Here is a 7,015-nt window from a genome sequence, read left to right as displayed (position 1 = left end):
TTATAAATTCACTAGGTTTTAATGATAGGAAATTCTGCTGGCTACTTATCTTGAGTTAAGTTTAAAATACCAAGCATACATTTGCCTAAAAGATTTTTTTTACAGAGAACTCACCCAAGACAAATTCACAGATGGAAGTCAGAAGAAGTCATATGAGGACACTATTAAAAAAAAAGTTCTAAAGAACTTTAGAATCAATTGCATGATATGGGAGACCCTGGCAAAGGTCCTGGCAAAGGACCACCCATCATGGTGTATCCACATCACAGAAGGCACTGTGATCTATAAGCAAAGCAGAAATGCAGTAGCTCAAAAGAAATGTGAGATGCCCAAATTTAGAGACATCTCCATCCCAGATGGTCCTCCGTCTATTTGTGCCTGACCTTCTGAACTTATATTGCTTTGATTAGCAACAGACACACTATACCTTGATACCAAATTAGTGATGGCATTTAGTCCTCTGAAAATAAAGGACCACAATCAACTATATTAGAAAGAGTCTTGGAATTTGTATCAGGAGACCTGGCTCTGAAACTCAGCTCTGTTGTCCTCTTGGACAAGTTCTGTTTCCCCATCTCTAAAGTGCAGAGACTAGACTAGCTGAGTTCTTCCAAGTCTAACATGTTACCATAAAAATACATGGGTGGAGGGTGGCTAGGTGGGAAGTGGATAAAGCACGGACCTTAGAGTCTGAAGCACCTGCATTCAAATCCAGCCTCAGATACTTAATAATTACCTAGTTGTGTGGCCTTGGGCAAGCCACTTAACCCCAATGACTTGCAAAAAAAAAAAAGTACATGGGTGGAGCCCTCTTTTCATTCAAAAAATAACTAAAAAAGAGAGACAGACAATGGATGTGGAATGTTGCATGCATTTCTCAGCTTAAACTCCTATGACAATCTTTCTCTGTTTTAGTTTTATTTTTATTTGGATGTCACTGGTTTTTATTAGAGAAGGCTCACTGGAGGCAAGGATATACTTAGAAATTACTGTGATATGTTAAAAGGGCAACAATAAAGCTTATTTAAGGACCTCTTGTGGATAGTAACCTATTGGAGACACATTTTTTTAAATTGAAAGTTTTTTATTTTCAGTTCCAAATTCTCTCTATCCTCCACCCACAGAGAAAGCAAGATATTCATTAGCTATTACACATCTAAAGTCATGCAAAACATATTTCCAAAATAGCCACATGCCCCTTCCTGAAAGGAAAAAAAAATAAAGAAAAAAATTAGGGACAATTTTCCATCTTTGTCCAGGACTCACAACTGCCTTGACCTTCCCTGATCTACATTTCTGGAACTAGGAACAACATTCCATTTAAACAAGGAAATATATTTGGATACAGGAACAGCAATATTGTTATAAGAACAACTTTGAGTGACTAAATAATTTTAACTAATATAAATATCCAAATAAACTGTAAAGGATATATGAACGAGCATATTATGGGTATATATACAATAAAAATATGTATATATCTATTTTTGTCTAATGTAGCCATCTCTGGGGTAGGGGGAGGAACAAAAAATTTACATGATGAATTTATTATATATTTAAAAGGAAAAGCAAGTTGTACATAATAAATTTGCAGTTTCATGTGCAATCATCTTTTTATTATTCTGATAGATTCTGGAAATTTGTTTTGTTTCATAAAATAAAATAAAATAAAATAAAATATAAAAAAAATAAGGACAAAGCCTCTGCTGCACCCCTCTTGCTATTTTCTGACTCCTTTTTAAACAAAAGATACGGTTTTGTTCATGATTTCTTTTTCATCCTTACTTCTTATGAAACCCTTGTTTGATTATAATTGGCTTCTGTCTTGGAAGCAAAGAGAATGTAGGAGAGAAGAGGGGAAGGGGAGCTTGATAATATATTTCCATTTCCCCCTTTGATTTATTTCAAGTTAAATTCCACTTTTATAATCGAAAACAGTTTCCAGTTCCTTTGCCTTTCTGTCTTAAATGGAGTTTAACATGGCTCTCAATCTAACATCTTCAAAATGAATTAACATGCATTTAACTCTATCTCCCATCTGCAGTCAGCGTTTGGCCCAAGAGTCAACCTGCTTGAAGCCTTGGCATCTATACCCTTCATGGATGGATTAATTTATTTGTTTTGAGTCAGAGTTTTGTTCAGAATTTAAACAACAGAACACCTGGTGAGGAAGGGGGGCAATGGTACAGGATTTGAATCTTGGACAATACTGTGAATCAAAAAATTGCAACTAAAAGTCACTTAGGAAAACATGGAAAGGTTCCCTTGAACCAAAGCAGTATGAAACTAAACAGAATCCAAAAAAGAACCTATTCTGCCCTAAACTACCTGAGCCAGGTGAGCCTCTCTCAGCCTCAGGTTTCTCATTAATAAACTCAGAGTTCAAACTTAGGAGTTGCCTCTAGAGTCCCTTCCAGCTAAATCCATCAGCCTATGAATCCTGTAAATAAGTGGTCAGGTTATCCTTTTACTTTTCTCCTTACCAGGATTCTTACCCTTTTTGGGGTCATGGACCTCTTGGATGTCTGAGGAAGACTATGGATATCCTTCTCTGAATGATGTTTTTGAATTCATAAAATATATGGGATTTTGAAGGAAACTAATTATATTGAAATAGTTATCAATTTTTTTAAAGTTCATAGACTTCAGTCAAAAACCCTTATTTAAAGGGAATAGAATCCCTCAAGGATCTTTAGATGCTTAGATCCAGAGACACCTATATTTTAATCAATGGCTCTTGGAACTGTAATGCTCTGCTTCCCTTTGTCTCCCTCAGAGATTGTGAGCACCTCAAGAACAGGGGCCACCTTTTGTTTTCTTAGTTGCTCCCACAGTATTACACACCCCACAGGCTCCTAACAAATGCTTACTGATAGTTGGAATTCAATCAGTCTGGATTATCAAGCCTGGAGAGGTCACTGGCCCTACACGATCACAGACTAAGACACCATCACCACCATTTTTATATGAGTGAAATCAAGTTTTATTGGCTATCAACAGCCTTGAGGTGGTAAATGATCCACAAAATGACAATGAGGAAGGAGGAAATTCATCATAGCCATCATAATAACAGAAGAGCTGTTTCAATTTAAACAAGAACCAGCAGATGGCAGCAACGGAGAGCCAGCAAATGGCAGCCTAGGCTGCCCCAACCCAGCTGAGACCTTCAGCATCACTGTGAGGAATCCTGAAGCAGCACATTTGAAGACAGAGGGATGATCCTAAAATCCATTAAGAATTATCTTGGCCATAGATGTTCTATATGAAAATAATCTATATAGGTTCCCTTGTCTCCCATATTTTTCTTCTTGTTGGTGGCTTGCAAATTTGAGGAGTGAGAGCAACTTCCAGTATTTTATCCTGCCATTCTATTTATTTTTTTTAATTTTATTTATTTGAGGCAATTGGGATTAAGAGACTTGCCCGGGAGTGGCTAGGTGGTGCAGTGGATAGAACACCCACCCTGGAGTCAGGAGTACCTGAGTTCAAATCTGACCTCAGACACTTAATAATTACCTAGCTGTGTGGCCTTGGGCAAGCCACTTAATGCCATTGCCTTGCAAAAAAAAAAAAAACTAAAAAAAAGAGACTTGCCCAAGGTCACACAGCTAGGCAATTACTAAAGTATCTGAAGCTAATTTTGAACTGAGGTCCTCCTGACTCCAGGACTGGTACTCTATCCACTGTGACACCTAGCTGTCCCTGCCATTCTATTTAAATTAATGTGCTTTCTAGTTTGTTATGATTAAAAATATGGGGAAAATCTTTGGAGGCCCCTGAGATTTGTGGTTTTGAATACACACTGATCCAAAACGCCTTGAACCTAGGGTAGATTCCCAAGGCCCATAATGATACAGGGCCTAGGCCACAACATTATCTCAGAAATCGGTATTACCATTCAAAAGACCTAACTTTAATACTTTAAGGATGTCAAATAATGAAATTTCACTAATGCTGACCCCAGCCCATTGTGGTTTTCCTAGATGAAATGATCAAAGATACAAAATAAAAATTATTAAAAGCCAGTCAACTTCTAACCCATGAGTCTCTCCCAACTTAGTTGGACTAAACCTAGAACAACAGACACAATCCATTACTGGAACAATTCTTGAATCCTTTCCAACCTCATAGAAGACCATGGACTTCAAAAATTCCCTAGTGATTTCCATGCCATCATGAGAAAACAGAAGAGGGCTTAGTGAAATGGTTCTAGAACTTCCTTCACACACTCATGTGGACACACGTGTGTCCAAAAATCTGCCCATGACACAAAACTCATATGTGGAAAATTCTGAAGATCACTTGGTAGGAGAAGATCCCAGACTCTGAGGTCCTTTCTCAGCTAAGCTGCCTAGCATTCCAACATTACTACAGAGAACACGACTACAATGTGCTGGACGTGTTGTCAGAATGCCAGACATATGCTTGCCAAAAGAACCATCTTATGGAGAACTCACACAGGAAAAGTGTTCACAAGGGCATCAGAGGAAGCCATACCTAGACACCCTGAAGGTCTCATGGAAGAACATTAGAATTGATTGTACAGCATGGGGACACTGGCACAGGACCGCCCAGCATGGCCTGCCCTCATCAGTGAGGATGGTGCATGCTATGAGGAAAGCAGAATTGGAGTAGCTCAAAGGAAATATGACATTTGTAAATTTAGAATACCTACCCCAGGGTTTCACATGGACTATTTTTGCCCAACCTGGGGTAGAGCATTCCAAGATCATATTGGTCTGATCAGTCTCAGTAGGACACACTGTCATTTGTCTTAAACATAGTGGTGTCATTTTGGTCTTCTTTGATAACAAAGGACAAGAATCAACCAACCAAGAACCAATAACTGGCCCTCATTGAATGATAATTGATCAAAAAAACTTTCTACAATAAAGAAAAAATGGATTGAACCTAAGATGCAATTTGATGGAAATCAATTTTAAGTCCTAAACTTGGGTTCAAACAAACATAACAATTTAATTACAGGCTAGGGGAGATATAGTTAACCAATAACCATAAGCAAACATAATAATACATTTACAGAATAGGGGAGATATAGTTAGCCAATAACCATAAACAAATTTAACAATATAATTACAGGATAGGAGAGATATGGCTAGCCAATAGGAAGGGGAGGTATGAGGAATACAAGCTCAATATAACTCAACAGCAATGATGAAGCAGCCAAAAATATATAATTCCATTCATTTTGATTTGTCAGCATGGTTTAGTGGATAGGACATTGGACTTGGTGTCAGAAGTTCCCTTCAGATCCCCTCTCAGATGCTTACAAGCTGGAATACTCTGAGAAATCTTAACCTCTGTACCTCAGTTTCCTCATTTGAAAAAATGAGGAAGTTGGAACTTAGTTACCTTGAGGTCCAATTCAGTTTTTTTTTTTAGGTTTTTGCAAGGCAAAAGGGTTAAGTGGCTTGCCCAAGGCCACACAGCTGGGTAATTATTAAGTGTCTGAGACTGGATTTGAACCCAGGTACTCCTGACCCCAGGGCCAGTGCTCTATCCACTGTGCCACCTAGCCACCCCCCCAATCAGTTTTTAAAAAACATATGAGCCTATGATTCAGTGAACATTTATTAAGCACCTACTGATTAAACATGTACAGCTCTCCCTCTGGCCACAGTCCTTGTCCCATGAATTGATGATTCTCACCAGGTCCACATGAGGAGTTATCATTTTTCATTAAGACTTTAATGAAATGTTGGGCTGAGGATGGGAGCAGAGACAGCCTGTAGTTACAGAAATACTAGAATATCCAAATAATGAGTTATCTCATAAATCAGGAGATATTAATTACCTGAATGGACAATAAAATGAAACTAACAGCCTAAGGAAAAGGACTAAAGAATGAAAGACAGTGTGATATTTCTTAGATTCATTTGAAGAAAGTTCTGTGACTGAGAATAGCACTGGATAATCCTTAATACAATTTGCACCAAGTCTTCTTCAGCAGCCAAGAAAATCCCACAGACTTATCCAAAAGCATGATATGAATTAAGCCCACTCAAAGCTTAAAGTCAGCTATTAGAGGTGCAGAGGGACATGCCCCATATCCTGCACATGGCCAGACTGCCCGACATGGAGGCATCAGCTTCCCGTTTGTCCCTACTTCTTGGGTGAGAGTAACCACCTTCAATTGTGGTTGGTAAAGGCTGTGCCCTTCAAACTGGTCAGACTGGGACAGTCCCTGTCTTTGCGCAGTTCACCCAGAGGCAGGCATCATTACCTGAAGCAGGAAGGGGAGACTGGACCTCCTCTCCTTTGTCCTGACTCCAAGAAGTGTTTGTTTCTCTTCTCTTCCATTGGTCCCTCTTGGTTGTATGTACTGATGGTGATCCCCACCAAAGCCAGGGGTTCCAGGGCTGGCAACCAGGATTCCAGGTGGGAGATTATATACAGATAGTTAAACTGAGAAGCCCTGGGAAGCTGGGGCATCTGGGACACAAATCAAAATGAGTTTTGGTTTGTACTCAGGAGGAACTGAGCTAAGTTATTTGTATCTTTGAAGTAAATATTTACTTGTAAAAGATGAAAACATAGAAAAATATAAAGTGAATTAAAATAAATATTGCAGACTGAGTAGTTTTTGACAGAGAATATGAAGAGTGAGTGGTGGTAGGGAAGGTCTCACAAAAACTGGTATTTGAGGGGCACTAAAGAGATAGAGCTCTGGACCAGGAGACAGAAAGACTTGAGTTCAAATCCTACATCAAAAACTTACTAGCTGTTTGACCCTGGGCAAGTCATTCAATTCTGTTTCACTTCATTGCCTTATCTATAAAATGAAGATAATCATTTAAGCTACTCAGCAAAATTATTGCAAGGATAAAATGAAATAATATTAGTAAAGTTCTTTACAAACCTTAAATCAAGATAATAAACACATGCAAATATATGTATGTGTGTATAATGACCAGAAGCATACAATAGGTATGCTCTATTGCACAAGATGTATGCATGTGATATGTGGATGCATAAATAAATGCAGATGTGTGCA

Source organism: Macrotis lagotis, chromosome 6, assembly GCF_037893015.1.
Source record: "Macrotis lagotis isolate mMagLag1 chromosome 6, bilby.v1.9.chrom.fasta, whole genome shotgun sequence".
NCBI classification, from domain to species: Eukaryota; Metazoa; Chordata; class Mammalia; order Peramelemorphia; family Peramelidae; genus Macrotis; species Macrotis lagotis.
The sequence above is the reverse complement of the archived record's forward strand: the minus strand, read 5'-3'. Positions refer to the sequence as shown.